This window comes from Oryza glaberrima, chromosome 12, assembly GCF_000147395.1.
Source record: "Oryza glaberrima chromosome 12, OglaRS2, whole genome shotgun sequence".
Taxonomy (NCBI): domain Eukaryota; kingdom Viridiplantae; phylum Streptophyta; class Magnoliopsida; order Poales; family Poaceae; genus Oryza; species Oryza glaberrima.
In genome coordinates, this window is record NC_068337.1 from 10,712,199 (window position 1) to 10,731,966 (window position 19,768).

The 19,768-nt window shown below is 42.8% G+C and overlaps 1 long non-coding RNA gene across 35 annotated transcripts; it reads right to left on the reverse strand.

Annotated features, from left to right (window-relative positions):
• Positions 1 to 669: 669 nt before the first annotated feature.
• Positions 670 to 9,719, reverse strand: LOC127758124 (uncharacterized). 35 transcript variants are annotated; one of them, XR_008013614.1, is made up of 11 exons: positions 8,845 to 9,710; positions 8,545 to 8,714; positions 8,034 to 8,227; positions 6,995 to 7,094; positions 6,558 to 6,611; positions 6,361 to 6,423; positions 4,489 to 4,531; positions 3,563 to 4,400; positions 2,629 to 2,756; positions 2,314 to 2,466; positions 670 to 1,140 (listed from the first exon to the last, which is right to left on the reverse strand). It is a non-coding gene; the product is annotated as an uncharacterized LOC127758124 (long non-coding RNA). The 35 variants fall into 35 exon arrangements; XR_008013604.1 differs by having other exon boundaries at positions 3,563 to 4,383; positions 8,845 to 9,709; XR_008013617.1 differs by having other exon boundaries at positions 6,361 to 6,415; positions 6,558 to 7,094; positions 8,845 to 9,715.
• Between the last annotated feature and the right edge of the window lie 10,049 nt (positions 9,720 to 19,768).

Consider the following 19,768-nt stretch of genomic DNA (forward strand, 5'->3'; position numbering starts at 1 on the left):
ATTTTAAGGTGTATTATGGTTCCTATGTATTATTTTCCATTAGTTAGCACTAGACCCTAATGGTTTAGTTGTTTGTCTAGATTGCAATTATATTTATGAGACCTATTATGAAATGCAAATCGAAAATCCAAATGCATATGAAAGACTTAAGTCAAAACATGTTTTATGCAAGTATGCATGCTTTTACTCGTGTTTGCATTTATGTCCTAGGTTATAAATGAAAAAGTTTTAATTTGTTCTCAAATTTTACTTAGGTTCAAGTTAGATTGACCACACCTAGGTTAAAAATGGAAATTTTTAGCTCTCAAAAATGGAAAAGTTAGATTCCAACTATTTTGATAGGAAATTTTTAAGGTCTAGAATTTGAGTATGTTACAGATACAATACTACTACTTTGAGCAAAACGATACTACCTAATATCCGATCCTAACAACCTTGATTCCAACACTAGGGCTGTTACTGAGAAGGAGCATGTAGCCTTGAATCTTTGGCTGGACAGATTTGTTTTTAGTGGAACAAGTTGTGGACCAACAGCTAATATGCCGTAGCTTTAGTAAACTAGAGGATGGGGCGCGCCAACGGCGCGCCGCCTGTATGAAATACCGGCACACTATACCACACCTTGCTGATCCAATGTGTATAACTGATAATTGACCGTACGCAACAAGGTTACCGAATCCAGTGGATTTCTGTGAGATTTTATTACTAAACTGTTTGGTCCAACTGCCCTGCCAACATCCTCGCATGCTTCCGATATACGTACATATAATTCAACGAAATAGTTTCAGCATAACAAACACATGTACAGTCTAGCAGTGAAATAGACTAAGACTGTTTAGTTCAGCGCAAAGTTTGGATTTTGGTTGAAATTGGAGATGATGTGACTAAAAAGTTGTGTGTATGACAGGTTGATGTGATGGAAAAGGACTGAAGTTTGGATCCAAACTTTGGATCTAAACACAGCCTAACACAATGGCTAAGTATTGTCTCCCACCGATGGAAAGGGGTCAGAAAAGCTTTTGTATTGCACCAATATCAGGGAGCAATTCTGATAATTTCTCGATCCCACCGATGGAAAGGGGTCAGATAAGCTTTTGTATTGCACCAATATCAGGGAGCAATGCTGATAATCTCTCGGTCCTGCTTCAACATTAAGAAAAACAAATATATATAAATTGATGCTTGCTGAAGATAATGATTAGAGGATTGACAATTAAGACATCATGTGCTGAGATTTCCTCTATTAGATCAAAGCAGAAGTAATTGCAAATATCTGACATGTAGCTAGCGTATGAATTGAGTTATCAATGCTCAATGACCACCAATGCAATACCGATCACACACTGTTCCATGAGATTTTGGGTCTAGCAGAAGTGTATGAATATAACCAACACATGTATAGTAGATATTGCAGGAGAGTAGCTGCAGGCTAGATGAACTTTCCATTCATGCATAATATAGACAAAACTGTAGAAAAATATCTATAGGGATAGAACTGAAATGTAATACCTGAAAAATGTCTTTGTGGCTAAAACTGAAATGAATCGAGATGAGAAGTAAGAGCAAGCATGAATGCAATACCTGACTACATGAGTTATGTGGGCTATTGAAGATCATGGCACACAGACATTTCTCATGTAAAAGCATATGATTAGTTGTTTAAAATTGCCATACAACTTCATAATTAGTTGCATAATCGGTGATAACTTTGATCCAAATTAAGACACAACCGAGAACACGAAGTATATACGAAGTATGTTCTACCACCTGTCCACCTCTGTATATAAGAGTTCTTACAGTATGACATTTTTTTTATATATAAGACTACTTAAAGTATGACATTTTTTTCTTTATACCCCTGTATCGTTATTGTGCCTCTAGATAATCTGCAGCTCTTATGCAACCTTAGTTACAGTTTGGCCTTTTGGGCTTGTACAACTTTGCCATGGCCATTCCCATGCATATAATACATATGGTTCTATGTAAGAACTATGTACTGCACTGTTTGCTAGCTCCTAAAAATTTGTAGCAAATACCCCAATCTGAATACTACAGAGTAAATTGTAGTTGCTCTAAAATTTTTATATATAGGAAACCCATACAGAACATAGTTCCACGTGATTTGATCGCTAGTCAGCTAAAACCTTTTTCCATGTTATTCATACTTACCTATCGAATTTATTTTCTTTAGCATCGCACTATAATACTATTCATACATAATGCAAGAATCAAACTTGCTATATAAACATGTACCAAATGAATCAAGCCGATTTGATAGAAGCAAAATTAGCAGATAAATGCAATGTATAATACCTCACAGTTGTATTATCCAGCTGCTTTTTGCAACAATTGCCACAAATGAGCATTGCGTCCTCTTTCTCATATTAGTTCCAAAATTTCTTCAAACTGCTTGCATCCCTCTAATCCTCCAAACAAATTAGACCTCTCTTCATAGAAACAACCACACTACAAACGAATTCATCTGAATATTGCTTTTTTTCAAGAGGAATGCAAAATTAAAAGTAATCTATCACTTCAACCTCTCTAACATGAGAGGACTGTAAAAAAGGAAGTGGGGCAACGTTGCTCTGGTGAGCATCAGCAACAAAACTGGATAGTGGATCATACCTGAGAGCATCAAGCTGCTCACCGCTGATTAATTTTACCCTCCGCCACTGCCAATTGATCTACAATTGCTATAGATCAATGGATCTGGCATTAATATCGTGGATCAATCTTATGTAGCCAAGAACAACCTACGAATGAATGCGTGCTGATATTAGTATATTGGATTTTTATTCATGATGAACAAAAAGGTATTTATGCAGTTTTAACTAATAACACGAGGTCATTAAGCTTTGACAAGCTAAGTGCAACATTTAGGAAATCTTATATAAACTTAAGCCTAAGGCCTTCTTTGAATAAAAGGTTGAAAGCAGATCTCACAACTTGAACATATTAATTTTGTCTTAAGATGTTAAGCATAGTAGATTAGATGTTCTTTCAGTATAGATATTAACATGCATGATCAAAGCTATGAGAAAACTGAAAAGTATAGTTAAGCACCCATTGTATAGTGAACAGGTAGAACGACCATAAATAAATTCTAGGTGTTAAGAACAATCTCAAGATTTCTCCAAACGAAAAGAACAATCTCCAGATACTGATGAGACATAATGATAAAAATATTGAAACAAATAGTGCACATAATGATCGAACACTTATGTTTTTCCATATAACTGACTATAGATTCTAAATAAGATCAAATAATTTGTTATGTTACAAGCAAAAGCATTGTAAAAGGTACGGGGCATTTCCTGCCAAGAACATCATATGCACATTTACGGTATTGGCAATATGATCAAACAGGTCATAACAAGAAGTATGCCTTAAAATAAAGATGTGTCCATTAGCAGCACAATGATAATATAGGTAGATAGCATATATATTGATGCCAGGACATATATAGCACAATACAAGTATATAATAATCGCACCTATATGATAGTATTCTACCTCTGGAAATGTACAGTTTAGCTGGCAAACTTACAAAATGCACTAACCAGGCCAAAATAGCGATGCACTTAATTAATCACTTTAGCGACTTGGTTGCGGCCTTGTGTTTCTGAGTAAAGTCACAAACTGCACGCAGCACTGAAGAAAGGTAATAAAATGGGATAGTTATAAACATCAGTAATAAAGTGGTTTGGTTAAATAAAGTAACTATTTTCACACTGAGGAAACTAAAAGCGGCATACCTCTCTTTTTTCCCTTCATTATATAGAACAACATGATCCTATGACTAAGCTATTTTTTAAAGGCACATCAGCATTTTTATAAGTTGAGTTCTAAACAAAAACCTTAAGAATAATAAAGATAATGATTGGCTGTTCATAGGATGACAGATGAATTACAATGTAGCACGCTTAGGAGAGCATGACATAGTGCCTACAATGGACTGTTACTGACTGAGATTTATGTGATCCTTAGTTACTCTCCTATTATGGGAATAGATAGCTCAGCTATTAATCTTAAATTCTCTAACATCCTTTAATTAGAGCAAGTTCAATAGTATAGCCCACTACTAGTTCCAATTCATCTATAGCCAATCTAATAGTCAATTCATACAATAGTTGCTTACTATACTATTAATATATGGTCCCACCTGTCATACACATATTGCGTTTTGGAGTCCGTGCTGCAGCTGGCTATAAATCTGTAGCCCGCTGCTCTTCTCTCTCATCATTTATCTTATTAAAATATGTTTATAGCTGGCTAATAGCCTGCTATTGTACCTGCTCTTATAGAGATATGCTTACTATTAGCCAGCTCTGATATGCGTGCACATTTCCGCTTAGAGGTGTTGGGTTCCAAAGCCAGCTTCCTGGATGAGAGCAAAGGCTTTAACAGTTGTCAAATGTAGCAATATCATTAGTATATCATGATATCTGTTAGTACAATTGTCAGTATGTAAAAAGGAAATGCTTACAACTTGTACTACAGCTCATTGTTGTTTGCACTGTCAGCCTCATCTATATCGAAAGGAAATACATCAGATCCTAAACTACATTAGTTATTATATTTACATTGGAGAATGGAGAATAACTTCAGTGTAGATCAATTATTATTTGACCGAACAAAAAGGTGGTTGACAAATAGAAAACATGTCTAGTTAGACTTAGTATCCAAGGCAATGGGTGTCTAAAATGTACTGCAAAATATATATGGCTTGTTAGTTTATGTTTAAAAAATTTCCCCAATGTACACAAATGGCAGCAACAGCTGTACCTACAGGAATTCAACCAAACAACTCCAACTCATTTTCGAGAAATTCAACTAACTAAAAACTTGAATCATTATATTATTCAGCCATGGTATACTTAATGTAAATTACAAAATTCTGAACGATTATAATTCCTTCAGGTTAAAATGCATCGATGTCATGATAATTCAACATGGTTAGAGATAATACCAAGTGTGGTGTATATAGATCAAAGCTCATGTATCAGATGCTAACATCCTATAGGAATATTTAAGAATGTCATTGATCAGAAAAATAGGACATATGCAAATTACAATTATTTAGGTCAAACTGAAGATCAAAATAAATTGCACTAAGATGAAATATTGCATCTAATTGGGACCTGAGACTAACAGATCAACTACCGTTGGTGGAAAAAATGCTCTATTTTTCAAATGCACAATACTGGTAGCTATACATATATGCTCTAGTATAGTTGATTGGAAATACAAAAGGTTTCTCAATGTAATTTAGGATCTAATTTTGTATAAGCCACAGTAAATTGGTTAGATATATTTACATACAAAAGATCATATACACACACTCACTGCAATGGATCTTACTTAAATACCAGGACTAAATGAATATATATATATGACCTTAAATTTTGAACAGAGAAAACATGCTACGTATTACTCTGTAGGAAGTACACACCATAGAGGGTTTGAGGTGAAAAAACAAAATTCTTTACATATAAAGGTACATGCCAGTTCTAATCTTACATTAACCCTAGAAAAAACCTGAAAGATAAGAAGCCTAATTCTAGGATGCATGTTCTCAAGTGATAAAATCCATGGCAAAATGATGCAACCATGTATGCCTAGACCACACTCAATGAACTTGAGGAAAAAATAAGTATCCAAAAAATTTCAATCACAAGAATAGTCTCTAAAAGGTGAATTTAAACTAAAAAAATCTGCACATAATTATAGAGCTAAAGGAAGTGTTTAACTCGTTGGAGTGCATTAAACCATATTCACGAAGGTGTTGTTTGTATAGATAATTTAAAGCAAGAAGTAACTAAAGTAAGAAAATATATCTCAGCTACAATGATAAGTGATAATTTGAAGTATTCAGAGCTAGGATTACTTGAAGATACTCTCTTGATTCAAGAGTAGAAAGAATAAATGCCAAACTCTAGCATAAGTTTTTGTATATTCTAATCTTGTAGTTCTCTCATGTAAATATTGTTCTTTATATATATATTAATATAGGACAGTAGGAGTTTCTCCTGCTGTTTTTCGTCAAAAAAAAAAAGGGATATAGTAACTTGTATATGCCTTCTAGTAAAGATAACAACTTGCAAATTGTAACTTGTATATGCCGGCAGTAGTAATATATAAATATGTTCTCAAATAGAATGAATAGGGCAAGAAACATGGTGATGCATCAATTATTTTGACCTTTCAAATACAACCTGTAAGGGTATCATTCAATACATAGAAGTCCACAAATTTGGTAAACCAGAGAGCATCAGTTAGATAGCATGCACATGGATCTCACCTCTAAACCTAAGAACATTTACAATTCCTGAAACAAATGAAGAAAAATATTTCTCACCTTAAGTGGAGGTGATCAGCGCCATACTTGTCCCATACTTTACCCAGCTTCTACGCTGAAATGCTTCAAGTTATTTAACCCAAAAAAACTATGAGCATGCCATGTGGCTTGTCAATTACTGATTTTAATAGGCGACACTCCGTAGAAGGCATTGAAAAGGGCAGGTAAAGCCATATAATCAGGACAGAAGTACATACCAAATATGCATGTGTTAGCAGATTTCATGTGGAACAATTGCCATCATATCTTGTCTGAAAGCAAATAAAATATGATGCAGTGAAATTCATCACCAGCCGCTGCTAAGAAGGAAAACCAACAATTTCTATAAAATTACAAAAAGAAGTTGGTATTGATTAATCCTTTCCTGTTCTCAGAAAGAGTATTGATTAATCCTTTCTTGTTCTCGGAAACATGCCATTGACTAATAAGAAACCATCATAATGGTTATTTCCTTGTAATATACAAAGTGGTAGTATTTTATGACAAAATTACAGAAATACAAAAGGCACAATTTTTGTGTGAGAAGGAACGATAATAATTGGGGACATACAAGAAAACATTATTATCTGGTTAACAGAAAGAAACTGTAACAAGGATGATGGACCTATAAATATATGCAGTGTATGCATCATACCTTGAACTGTAGATGAATACTCACAAGGATACCATACCAATTTACGTAAGTCCAAATCTATAATCTGTCACCAGTGATATATATTCATTTTTCAGAAGCGCTGTAGAACATCATAAAAGAGAATTGTTATTAATACGAGGAGGACACGAAGAGTAGAACTTTCGTGTGAAATCGACAAATCGTGGCACGGAAGATCCATTACAAATTAATCTTATCACTTCGCACATGACGCCTGTATACTGACTCATAGGCTCAAAGCACACTGCTACCAATGCAAGAACTCTCTAGGATTCCTAATCACATATTATACATCGTTTAGATAAAAGCAACATGATAAGGTACATCGATTACTCATTAACATAGCACATTACAAATAGCATGTACTGACTTGATGTAACCTGTATGATTAATACTTTTTTTTTGTTTTCATAGGTCAACTGGATGGTTCCATTTCCTAAATCCCTTTTGTAATAAACAGGATGAAATAGTAAGACATCTCATTCCACTTTCATATATAAACCTTTTTGCATTGCTCAATTAAATTATATAGCTTTGCCACCTCTGAATATAATACTACTTTATACAGCCCTTTTGCTTTACACCCCTGTATAAACTGTACATCTACATAATGTGCATTTCTCTATGTAACCGTACTTACAGTATAGCCTTTCTAGCTTCTACAGCTCTGGCATGACTATTTCCATATATAATTTATGGTACTATGGAAGAACTATGTATTGCACTACTCAATCCCCTTGAATGACCTTTTTTATTTGTACTAAATACTTGAATTTGAATACTACATAGAGCAAATTGTGTTTGTTGTACAATTCTTTTATTATAGGAAACCCATACAATATATCCACATAATTAGGTTGCTTGTGTTTATAATCCTTCACCATGCAATCAAACTCAACTATTGAAATTTATTTTATTTCATATCGCACTGTAATACAATCCATACACATATAAACATGTATAGTACGAATCAAGCGAATTCGATAGAACCAAATTTAGTCCATAAATGCAGTTATAATACCTCACAATTGTCTTGTGCAGCTGCTTTTTGCAACAATTTTCTCAGAGGAAACACTGCATCCTGACCAAACTCTATTTTTCTTCGCCCAATCAACCAAACCTTAGTGTCATGTTACCACTGTGAATGTTGTACTGCCTCCGTCCGCATCACCACTGAGAATCTCGACTGCACGCAGAGGTCATGTTTTCTATTTTCTGCAAGTATAGTTCTATCAACTATTACACCAGTTCTTGAACTGTCAAATAAGATAAAAGCTGAAAAAATTTCAGATCGGGTGAGCTCAGGCTTTTGTCGTTCTATATTGCGGAATAATAATGGTAAATTGGAAATGGTTTATGGTTTATTCTTGTAAAAGAAACTCTCCCTTTATGGTTTATTGTCCATAACAGATTCCCCAAAGTACATGTTTTCCTTGTACTATCTTTCTCACCTGTTGTAACATAGGAAAACAATATCAGCTATCATTTTTTTTCATGTGGCAACAAATACGCCCGTGAAAAATAATGCAAACCTTGACGAAGCAGCGGCGATGGCGATTTCCTTAGGCGGGCTGCTAGTATCTCCTTCCCCAAGAGCATGGGACTATGGTGACATGAGCTTGCTCTATTGCTGCCAGGGCTGGAGGGAAGATAAAGACAGTCAACGAGGAGAAGTGGTTGGCTGGACGCCTTTCTCGTTCACCTATGCACATCAGCAAAGTAAAGAACAAAGAATTCACCTATGCACATCAGCAAAGTAAAGAACAAAGAAAAAGGGGAAAAAATCAAGGAAGGCAGAGGATTGAGAAGCCGAGAACGAACCAGAGACTCACCGGAGTGATTCAAATCTTGCAGTCGCGTGAGGGAGAGGATGAGGAGGCATGCAGCACCAGACAAGGGCGTCACTGGGGCGACCCGATTCTAGGACAGTGTGATGACAGGCTTGCCTTGTGAGTAAGCCATCTAGATCGATCGTAGCGCCAGTTAACCGAGCTTCTCCCCGTTGAGGTCGATCGTATCGTCACCGGATCGAGCACCTCACCACCTCGAACGCCCCGGAAGATGTTGGGAGGGAGGCAACGCTCGACGACGGCAGCGGCTCGTGTATCGCAAGAGCAGAAGATAGAGGGACGTGGCGAAGGGATGCTGGTAGCATGGGCTAGGATTTCGCCCCACTGCTCCATCACCACCATCCCCTCCATCATCCGTCAAACCACAGGATTGGCCGGCCATGAACTCGCCGCCATAAGATCCGACGGCCTTGAGGGCTTGGCCATCAGATCCAGCTTCTCCAACGGCGGCGAGCAACCACATGGCGCGGCGGCGGCGGAGGAGGCGGCGACGCGAGGGGAAGGCGGAGGTGGATATGGACGCGGCGGCTCGAGGCGACAGGGACGACGATGGCGACGGCGCGAGGCGGAGGTGGCGTCGCGAGGGGCAGGCGGAGGTGGCGGCGACGGGAGAGAAAGAGGATGAGACGAGAGGGAGGAGGGGACGCGTGCCGCGGCGGCGGAGGTGGACGTGGCCGTTGCGGCGGAGGTAGACGCGGTCGCGGCGGCGAGAGGGGAAGGCGGAGACGGAGGCGGCGGCGAGAGGGGAAGGCGGAGACGGAGGCGGCGGCGCGTGGCGGCGACGGTGGGAGATGGGGAGGGAGAGACGAGAGGGAGAAGAGAAGGGGGCGGCGGCGGCTAGGGTTTGGGCTAGTGGGTGGCATTTTGCGAAAAAGCCCCTATACTTCCACTTTTTACAGCGCACTCCTAATCCGCAATTTTCACCTCTTTCACATGCAATATCCGGTTTTTAAAGGGCCTCCAAATAAAAAATCGCCTCAGAGAGACTGTTCATGAGGGACCTACTCCGAATTATGGACAAACCTAAGGGCTTTTTTGCAAAAATACACCCGAGCACTGTAGGACTGTAGCAAATCGCTGACGTGGACACGCCGAGCGGCCGCCCAGCCCGCCGCTCTTAACTAGAGGACTGGGCGCGCCAATGTCGCGCCGCATGCGCAGAGTTGGTTTGAATACCAAGGATCCAGACGAAGAGTTATTTAATTGGCTATTTTTGTGCTTAGTGAAAATTACTGTTAATTAACAATCATTGTAGCAGAAGTCAATATAGATACCGGAAGTGTTTATGAATGGAAATTTAAATGGTAATTTTGCTTGCCTTCGTACTTGCCGCAAAACACAATGGGAAGTGTATTTTAGGTTCAATTGAAAATCTTCAATAACAAAAAAATAAGGGACTACCTATACATTTGTCGACAAATTTTTACACTGTAACTTATATGTAATTACACTGTAACTTGCATGTAACTACAGTGTAACTTATATGTAAGTTTCACATAATTTTGAATCGTTAGATCTATTACAAGATTTGTTTTGGTGAGGAAGAAAGCAAATCATAGCACACACATATGTGAAAGAATATGTTCCCACGACCTCCATTTTACCGAAATAACATATTACGGAGAGATTTTTGAAAGTTACATACAAGTTACACTATAGTTACAGTGTAATTATATGCAAGTTACAGTGTAATTACACTATAATTGTACTGTAATTATATCTGTCAAATTTTTTGGGAAAAATTTGTCGACAAATATATAGCAAAATCGAAAAATAATGTCAACAAAAAACATAGTAGCACAGCACACCTTGTCATACCGTGGAATTGCCAATTTATTTTTAAGTTAAATTGGAATTTTTCAACAATAAAAAATGATGTCAACAAAGATTTATTACATTGCATTCTCTGAGGTGAGATCCAATTAACCAAATAGGGAGATCCAGAATGGAGAGCTTGTCTAGGAATAGCGGATAATGCCTCCCATTAGATGGATGGTATAACCCTGCAACAGGTTGTAAGCCATTTAAATTAAAAAAATTGTAAACTAATATCACCAACTGACGTTGCATTTAAAAAAAGAAATCATCAACTGGACTATCCCTTTCTTCAACATTGAAGTTGCGTACATCTACTCAAATGTGTTTTTCGGCTGTAGATTTCTAGCCGTGCACATCTTCAACACTGTAATTCACAAAAGAGAACATCTGAGGGCTAAGTTTATGTGCTTTCCTAAACATGTAAGCTCTAAACGTCCCTTCCCAGCCTATCATGGTAGAAAGACCCTCGAAGCATCTCGTTCACGATGTTTAAACGAAAAAAAGTCCATTTTACTCTCACAAACTATTCCAACAGAGCACTTAACTCTCTAAACAATCTTTTGCCTCATTTTGCATCCCAAATTATAGTTCAAGTAAAATGGACCCTTTTTACGATTAAACTAACCTCTATAGACTTACCTAACCATATCCTCTAGTATATTAAAATGACTGCTGACATAACCTGGGCCTACTCTATGTTCAACCTTTCTTTACAACAAACACCAAATCAGTCTACAATCTAAACCAGATAAACTCAACTCATGTTAAAAAATTGACATCACCAAATTTGTATTTGGTATTAGCATGGCAACAGAAGCTTCCATTCACAACACACATTAACCCTTTTATGCGTGACATTGGGAATTAGAGAACTGTTAGTATGAAACATTAAGACGCATAAAAGCTACCGCTAAACATCTATATGACAGGGAACACATAGGTCTCAGGTTTGGTGGTATGAAGAAACCAGATGTCAATTAATTATATCCATGTGTAGAACTTATTTATCCAACCATACATATATGAAAAGAACCATAAAGTGATGAGTTCATATTGAATATATAATTAACTAATTACACTTAGACAGACAGTTCAGTTTTAAGGACATAACCACATAATATTGTTAGCTTTTCTAAAGCAAAGAAATTCATATTCAGGAGAGTTTATACATTAAATAAAGACACTGAAAAGTGAAAAGACACACGGGCATAATCAACATAACTTATGTAACTGCTAGGTCATGAAAAACATTCAAGGCCACCTGTCCCAGTACCATATGTTGTGGTATAGAAATGTTGAGGTTTGAGTAGATACGGATGAAAAATTTCAGCAAAAAAAGTGGATGTCTTTCTTGTTAAAATAAGAAGAAACATCCAAAGTCCCTATGCTTCCAAATAGCAGATAAAGTTGCAACATGATGTTTTATCCATATTCTGAAACGTAAGTTAATATTTTATAAGGTCGTCATGATTAATTATCAATCAAGCAATATTAGCCAAGCTACTAACCTTCACGCCATGCATATACTTAGAGAGTGTCACGCCCAGAAATTCCCGAAAAGAATTCCAAGCAGAATGTGCATTAAAACCCTCGTCCAGGACCGGCCGGGGTACACAAACGACAATGTTGACATACAGATCCACGTCTTACAAACATTATAAAAGTCTTACATAAATGCAGCGGAAAACGAAAGATAACAGGAGCTAAGCCTTTTTAACTGCAGCGGGAACACCACTCCACAGGCATCCTCGACGGCACGGACGAAGCCTACTCCTCGGAGAACCCACCATCGGACACATACTCATACTCTGGGGTTGGGGAAAATAGAGCAAGACTGAGTACTATCCACTGTACTCAGCAAGTCATACCGGAATAGGGATATGATGCAGGGATTTATCAAGGGGTAGCCATACAGGTTCATTTGCATAATACTGGCATTTATAAACAGAAATTGAATGCGAAAAACAGTTGTAATAATTAACCAATATTAATCATCCACTGTCCAACGCTACACCACGTTGCAACAGGCCCAACCATCCACCTATACCATCCAATTTCATTAGACTAAACTAAGATGAGTCTAATCACGGTGAATCTGATTGACCGCCCATAACCGCGGGCACGGCTATTTGAATAGTTTTACTCTGATCAGAGGTGTACAACTGTACCCACAAGACACAGCCCCATGACACGTTACCATGCGCCGACATGCCACCACGACATACCGGAAAGAGGCCGTGACAGGACCCTTCGCATAACCCCCTCTAGCCAAGCACACCACACCTTAGGTTTCACCCCCGTCCCCAGCGGGCGACGAGCAGTCCCCTCTCGTGCCTAGGTGAATCCGGAAGCGACAGAGGCTGTCGTAGGGCCCGCTCCGCTCCATCACGCCCACCCTTGCCTGGATGCGTCAGCTAGAGGAAAGCTACACTACAAGCCCAGCCGTTGCCCACGCTGGCTTGTGGTAAGTACGAGGAATTCTTCCAGGGTTTCCCGCGAACCGGTCCTTAAGTGCCATGGGCGCGACCAACAAAACCATGCACCCACAGCCCACCATGTGATTCATTTTAGTTAACCAACACCAAAGTGGTGGTACTAATCCAACATTACCATTAGAACCTACAGTCTATATTTTAGTAGGATTTTCCTCATTGTGTGCTAGTTGAACTAAGCATGGCTAAGCAATCCCTAGTCCAAAGTCTATTCATGTTATAACCCAAGCTAACAAAGGAGCATGGTACCAAAATAGCATGGCTGTAACAATAGGTAAACATCCCATAGTATTATTGCAAAACAAATGCAGTATTTGAAAGAAAACATTAGAACATTTGCAATATAAGATCAACATGATCAAGTGACAGGCATGACTTGCCTTGCTCTGCTGCTGGAGGAACCTCGGCAACTATTTCGAAGTACACCGGAGCGTTGGAAGAGCCGGAATCTAACGACATACAAGGCAAACAATGCAAACAGGCTATAAGACTACACATTTTTCTTGATTTACTGAGACTTGAATGGGCTTAAACGGAGCTCGGATGAATTAGTTATGAATTTTAGAAGATTCACTGTGTTTATTACTATAACAATAAGTCCTTAAATCATTTATTGCACAATAAATCCCAGGGCTGACGTCATTAAGGGGGGGCGGCGCCGACAGGCGGGGCCCACATGGCAGCGGCTCAAGGGGTGGCCGGTCCACCGTGGACCGGGACCACGCGGGTGGTCCACCGCCGGTCCACGGGATCGATGGCCCGGATCGGCCCGGGGCCGATCGGACGGGCGGCGGTGGCCTGGCTCGGCTCGGCTCGGCACAAAGCCGGCTGGCCGGCCACCGCAAGGGCGGCAGCGCTCGTGCGCGCGCACGCGTTGCCGGCGACGGCAACCAGCAGCGGAGGCAGCGGCGCAAAGGCGGCGGCTAGGAAGGAGAGGGAGGGGAATAGAGGGGGAGGGGGAGTGCCTCACCGAGATTGGCCGGCGCGGAGGAAGACGACGGCGAACGGCGATGACGAGCCACGGGAGGATGACGGCAACGGGCGGACGAGCTTCGGGATGCCCTAAGAGAGGAAGAGAGAGATTAGAGGGAGGGAGATGAACCACGGCGGCCTGAATCCATGGCCGAAGGCGGCGGTAGGGGTAGTGCTCACCGGAGTGCGAGGGGATGCGGGTTCCGGCGACGGACCTCGACGGACGAGGGGCGGACGGGGTGGCCCTTGACCATGCGAACCCGGCGGCAGCGACGGCGCGGTGCGGCGGCGAGCCTAGCGGCGGCTAGCAGCGGCCGGAGTAGCGGGAGCGGCGGCGGCGGTTTGGTGCACGGCGCGGGAGCGATGGGGAGCACGAGAGAGTTCAGCGAGATGGGGAAAAAGAGAGAAGGGGTGACGGTGGAGCTTAAATAGGGGAGGGGAATCCCGGACGTGGCCGGTAGGGGCGGGATTTCGCCGGCCAACGTGGGGAGTGGGGGAGGAGAGGCGGGATTCGAAAATCGAATCCCGGCCATCTCGGGCGCGGGCGCGGACGAGAGAGAGGGGGAATGGGCGCGGGAGGTGCGGCGCATGCGCGGGCGTGGCCGACGTGGCCCGGAGGAGGAGGAGACGTGGGCGCGGCGGCGGTTGCGGGCGTGGCGGCGCGAGCGCGAGGTGGGAGACGGGTCCGGCAGGTGGGCCCCACCTGTCGGCGACCCCGGGTGAGAGGAGGGATGCGGCTGGCCCGCGCGGCTTAGCTGGGCCTTGGCCTTCGGCCGGCCCAGCGGGAGGGGAGGGGAGGAAGGAGAATGGGCCGTCGGCCCATTCAGAAGAAAAGAGAAAGAAAAAGAAGGAAAAGGAAAAAGAATTTTCCAGGGATTAAATATTGCTTATGCTCAATTTTAATTGGTTAAAATTATTTCCAAGGCTCTGAAAATTCCACTAAAAATCTTGTTAGCGAATTTCGACATGTAGAACCCAAGAAAAATTCCACATGCCAGTTTCGATTATTATTTGCATTGATTTATTAGGATTTACTCTTGATTTTACACCGGCATTTTCTTAGGGTAATTTATAAATTCAATTTTAGGCTTGGGAGGAGAACTTCAGGGTGTGACAAACCTACCCCCCTTAAATGGAATCTCTGCCCCGAGATTCAGAGGAGCTGGCGAAGAGGTGCGGATGGGCGGCTTTCAACTCATCTTCCCTTTCCCAAGTTGCTTCCTCCTCTGAATGGTGACTCCACTGAACTCAGCAGAACCTGGTGACCTTGTTTCTAGTTCTTCTTTCGCTGGTATCAAGTATACGAACCGGCTTCTCCACATATGTCAGATCCTCCTGGATATCAATATGCTCCGAATCAGCCTGTTCTTCGGGTACTCTTAAGCACTTCTTTAATTGGGACACGTGGAAAACGTCATGGATGCCGATCATATTGGATGGAAGTTCTAGCTGATAAGCAGCTTCTCCCCTTCGTTCCAAGATTTTGTAGGGTCCCACGAAGCGTAGTGCCAACTTGCCTTTCGTCTGGAAGCGGTGCACTCCCCGGAGCGGGGTAACACGAAGGTACACATAATCTCCCGCTTCGAAAGTGAGCTCCCTTCGGTAGTTATCCGCGTAGCTCTTCTGTCGAGACTGGGCAATTCTCAACCTTTCCCTGATGGTTCTGACTTTCTCTTCTGCCTCCGCTAACACCTCTGTCCCGAACAGTTGACGCTCGCCTGTCTGATCCCAGAAGAGAGGTGTGCGGCACTTCCGGCCGTATAAAGCTTCGAACGGTGCCATCTGTAGATTGGCTTGGTAACTGTTGTTGTACGAAAATTCCGCATATGGTAGGCTCTTATCCCATGCTCCACCAAAGTCAAGCGCACAAGCTCGCAGCATATCCTCCAAGATCTGATTGACCCTCTTGGTCTGGCCATCTGTCTGCGGATGGTAGGCTGTACTGAAATTTAAACGGGTCCCCAATTCTTCCTGCAGTTTCTGCCAAAATTTTGTGGTGAATTGGCTCCCTCGATCAGATACAATCTTCTTGGGTACCCCATGCAGACACATGATCCTTGCCAGGTACAACTCTGCCAATTTCTTCCCCGTATAGGTGGTATGTACTGGTATGAAGTGAGCAACCTTAGTGAGTCGATCCACGACTACCCAGATTCACGACTACCCGATGATGTCCGGGGCAGTCCTGTTATGAAGTCCATTCCAATCTCCTCCCATTTCCGTTCCAGGATTTGAAGAGGTTGGAGTAAACCTGCTGGCCTTTGGTGCTCTGCCTTCACTCGTTGGCAAACGTCGCAGAGTGCGACGAATTCAGCTATTTCCCTTCTCATGCTGACCCACCAAAACTTTTCTTTGAGGTCTTGGTACATTTTGGTGCTGCCTGGATGAATGGAGTACTGTGTCTGATGAGCCTCGGTGAGTATCAGATCCTTCAGTTCATTGTCGTCAGGTACACACAATCTCTCTCCCATCCAGATTGTGCCATGCTCATCCTTAATGAAGTCCTGGGCTTTTCCAACCCTCATATTCTTTTTCAGTTCAGCTATCTCAGGATCCGTCGCTTGAGCTGCTCTGACTTGATCCACAAGCGTAGGCCGTGCTTCTAGAGCAGCTACGAACCCGTGTTCAACAATTCCCACGTTGAGATGCTCAAACTCCTACTGCAATTCTTCACACATGCCCTCGGTGCATAAGGCATTGCAGTAGCTTTTCCTGCTTAATGCATCTGCCACCACATTGGCTTTACCCGGGTGGTAGTGAATGCTCATGTCATAATCTTTGATTAGTTCCAACCATCTTCGTTGTCGGAGATTTAGGTCCGGTTGGGTGAAGATGTATTTTAGACTTTTGTGGTCCGTATATACTTCGCAGCGGTTGCCGATCAGATAGTGCCTCCAGATCTTCAAAGTATGAACCACCGCTGCCAATTCCAGGTCATGGGTTGGATAATTCCCTTCATGTGGGCGCAACTGTCGCGAGGCATACACAACCACTCTGCCTTCCTGCATCAACACACATCCAAGCCCGTGGCGGGATGCGTCGCAATAGACTTAGAAGTCTTTCTTCTGGTCGGGCAGAATCAAAACCAGTGCGTATACTAATTTCTTTTTGAGCTCCTCAAAACTCTTATCGCACTCAGCTGTCCATTTAAACTTCTCATCCTTCTTAAGCAGCTGAGTCATGGGTCGGGCGATCCTGGAGAAGTTTTCAATGAATCGGCGGTAATAACCCGCAAGTCCAAGGAAACTCCGAATCTGCGACACGGTCTTAGGTGGGGTCCATTTGGTAACTGACTCCACGTTCGATGGATCAACTGCCACGCCTTGAGCTGTAATAACGTGACCTAGAAATTTGACTTCCGACAACCAGAAGTCACACTTGCTGAACTTGGCGTATAACTGGTGCTCCTTCAACTTCTCGAGTACCAGGCGAAGATGTTGCTCATGTTCTTCTTCGGACTTTGAATAAATAAGTATGTCGTCGATGATTACCACAACAAACTTGTCCAGAAATTCCATGAACACTTTGTTCATCAGATTCATAAAGAATGCGGGTGCGTTGGTAAGTCCGAAAGACATAACCGTGCACTCATACAGCCCGTACCGAGTGGTGAAGGCCGTCTTTGGGATATCCTCTTCCCGAATTCTCAACTGGTGGTAGCCTGATCGCAGGTCTATCTTAGAAAACACTTTAGCTCCCTTCAGTTGATCAAACAAATCATCGATTCGCGGTAAAGGATATTTGTTCTTGATTGTGACATCATTGAGTGCGCGATAGTCGACACACATTCTCTTCGTCTTGTCCTTCTTCTCCACAAAAATGACCGGAGCACCCCAAGGTGAAGTACTTGGTCGAATGTATCCTTTCTGCAGTTGCTCATCAACCTGCTTCTTGACCTCTGCTAGTTCATTGGCTGCCATCCTGTACGGTCTATTGTAGATTGGAGCGGTTCCCGGTGCCAAATCAATCCGGAATTCAATCTCTCTCTTGGGTGGCATGGTAGTGAGGTCTTCGGGAAACACTTCTGGGTACTCGCAGACTATGGGAATCTCTTCCAACTTCCTCGAATTCTTCTCCTCGGTGACCACTGGGATTTTCACCTCAATCTGGTTCAAGGAGACCCCTTGTTTTGGTGAGACCAGTGATTTGTACACTACGGTTTCTCCCTTCTCGTTGGTCAGGGTGACTGTGCGATTCGCACAATCAATGACTCCCTTAAACTTGGTCAGCCAATCCATCCCAAGAATGACATCTAGGTCTTTGGATTCAAGAAGAATGAGGTTGGCTAGAAATGGTGATCTTTGAATTTCTATTGTTATAGAAGGGCTGAATTGTACCGAGGTGGAGCTATTCCCTGGGTATGAACCCGTATTGGTGTGTTAAGTTCTTCTCTTATTAACCCATGCATCCCGACAAACTTCTTTGAAATGAACGAATGCGTTGCGCCAGAATCAAAAAGTACTGTTGCAGGGATTGAATTAACAGGAAACGTACCCAGTACGACCTCTGGTGCTGCTTGTGCCTCCTCTGCAGACGCGTGGTTGACAAACCTTGGCCTGGCACGCCTAGGCTTCGGGCATTTGTCGGCGAAGTGACCAAGCTCGCCACAGTTGAAGCAGGACCGTGGCTTTGTTCCGGTCTCCTTCTTGGCTTGCGCGGTCGGAGCTGACTGTGCTGGTGCCATTGGTGGGCGTGGAGCTACACTGCGGTTGGGCTGACCTCCATGGTGGTTCTGGCTGCCACTGGCGCCCTGGTGGAAGTTGCTTGCGTTGAAAGGGCGGTGCTGGCGGACGATCATGGTGGTAGGTCCACCCTGCTGTCTGGGAGTGAAGCGCGATCGCTAATGGCTCCCTTGGTTGGACCGAAACTGCGCCGCCTTCCTCTTCCTGTCCATTTTGTTGCGTTGATCCTCCTGACGGATTGCCTTGTCAACCAGCCTCTCAAAGTCGGCGTAATCTCCAGATATCAACTGGTTGGTTAGCTCATCATCCAGACCTGCTAGGAATTTCTCCTGCTTCTCGGCGTCAGTGCGGACATCCTCCGGTGCATATCGCGCGAAGCGATTGAACTCATGGAGATACTCTGTCACTGTCCTGTTGCCCTGATGGAGTGCCCGGAATTCTCTCTTCTTTTGTGCCACGACCCCGTCTGGCACCTGTGCCTTCCTGAAGCTGCGACAGAACTCCGCCCAAGTGACTTCCGTGCCTGGCGGGCGTGTGGCCATGTGATTGTCCCACCAAGCTGACGCGGGACCTTGGAGCTGGTGGGTGGTGAAAGCGACCTTCTCCTGATCACTACAGGAGGTTCAGCTTCTTTTCTATGGCATGGAGCCAGTCATTCGCCTCCAAGGGGTTGGTGGTGCTGGAGAAAGTGGGTGGCCTGACGCGTAGAAACTCTGGCAGTTTGGACTGAGGGGGAGGGGGACCAAACTGTTGGTGATGCTGTTCGGCGTGCTACTGCATCCTCTGGTGCTTTTGCTGGTGCTGCTGCTGCATCTGCTGCATCATGCCTGCCATCATCTGAGTCTGATGTGCCATTACTTGGGCCAGCGTCGGATTCTCGGGGAGTGGTGGCGGACCATTGCCGGAATCATTGTTGGGGTGCACACCATCAGTGCGCTCTTC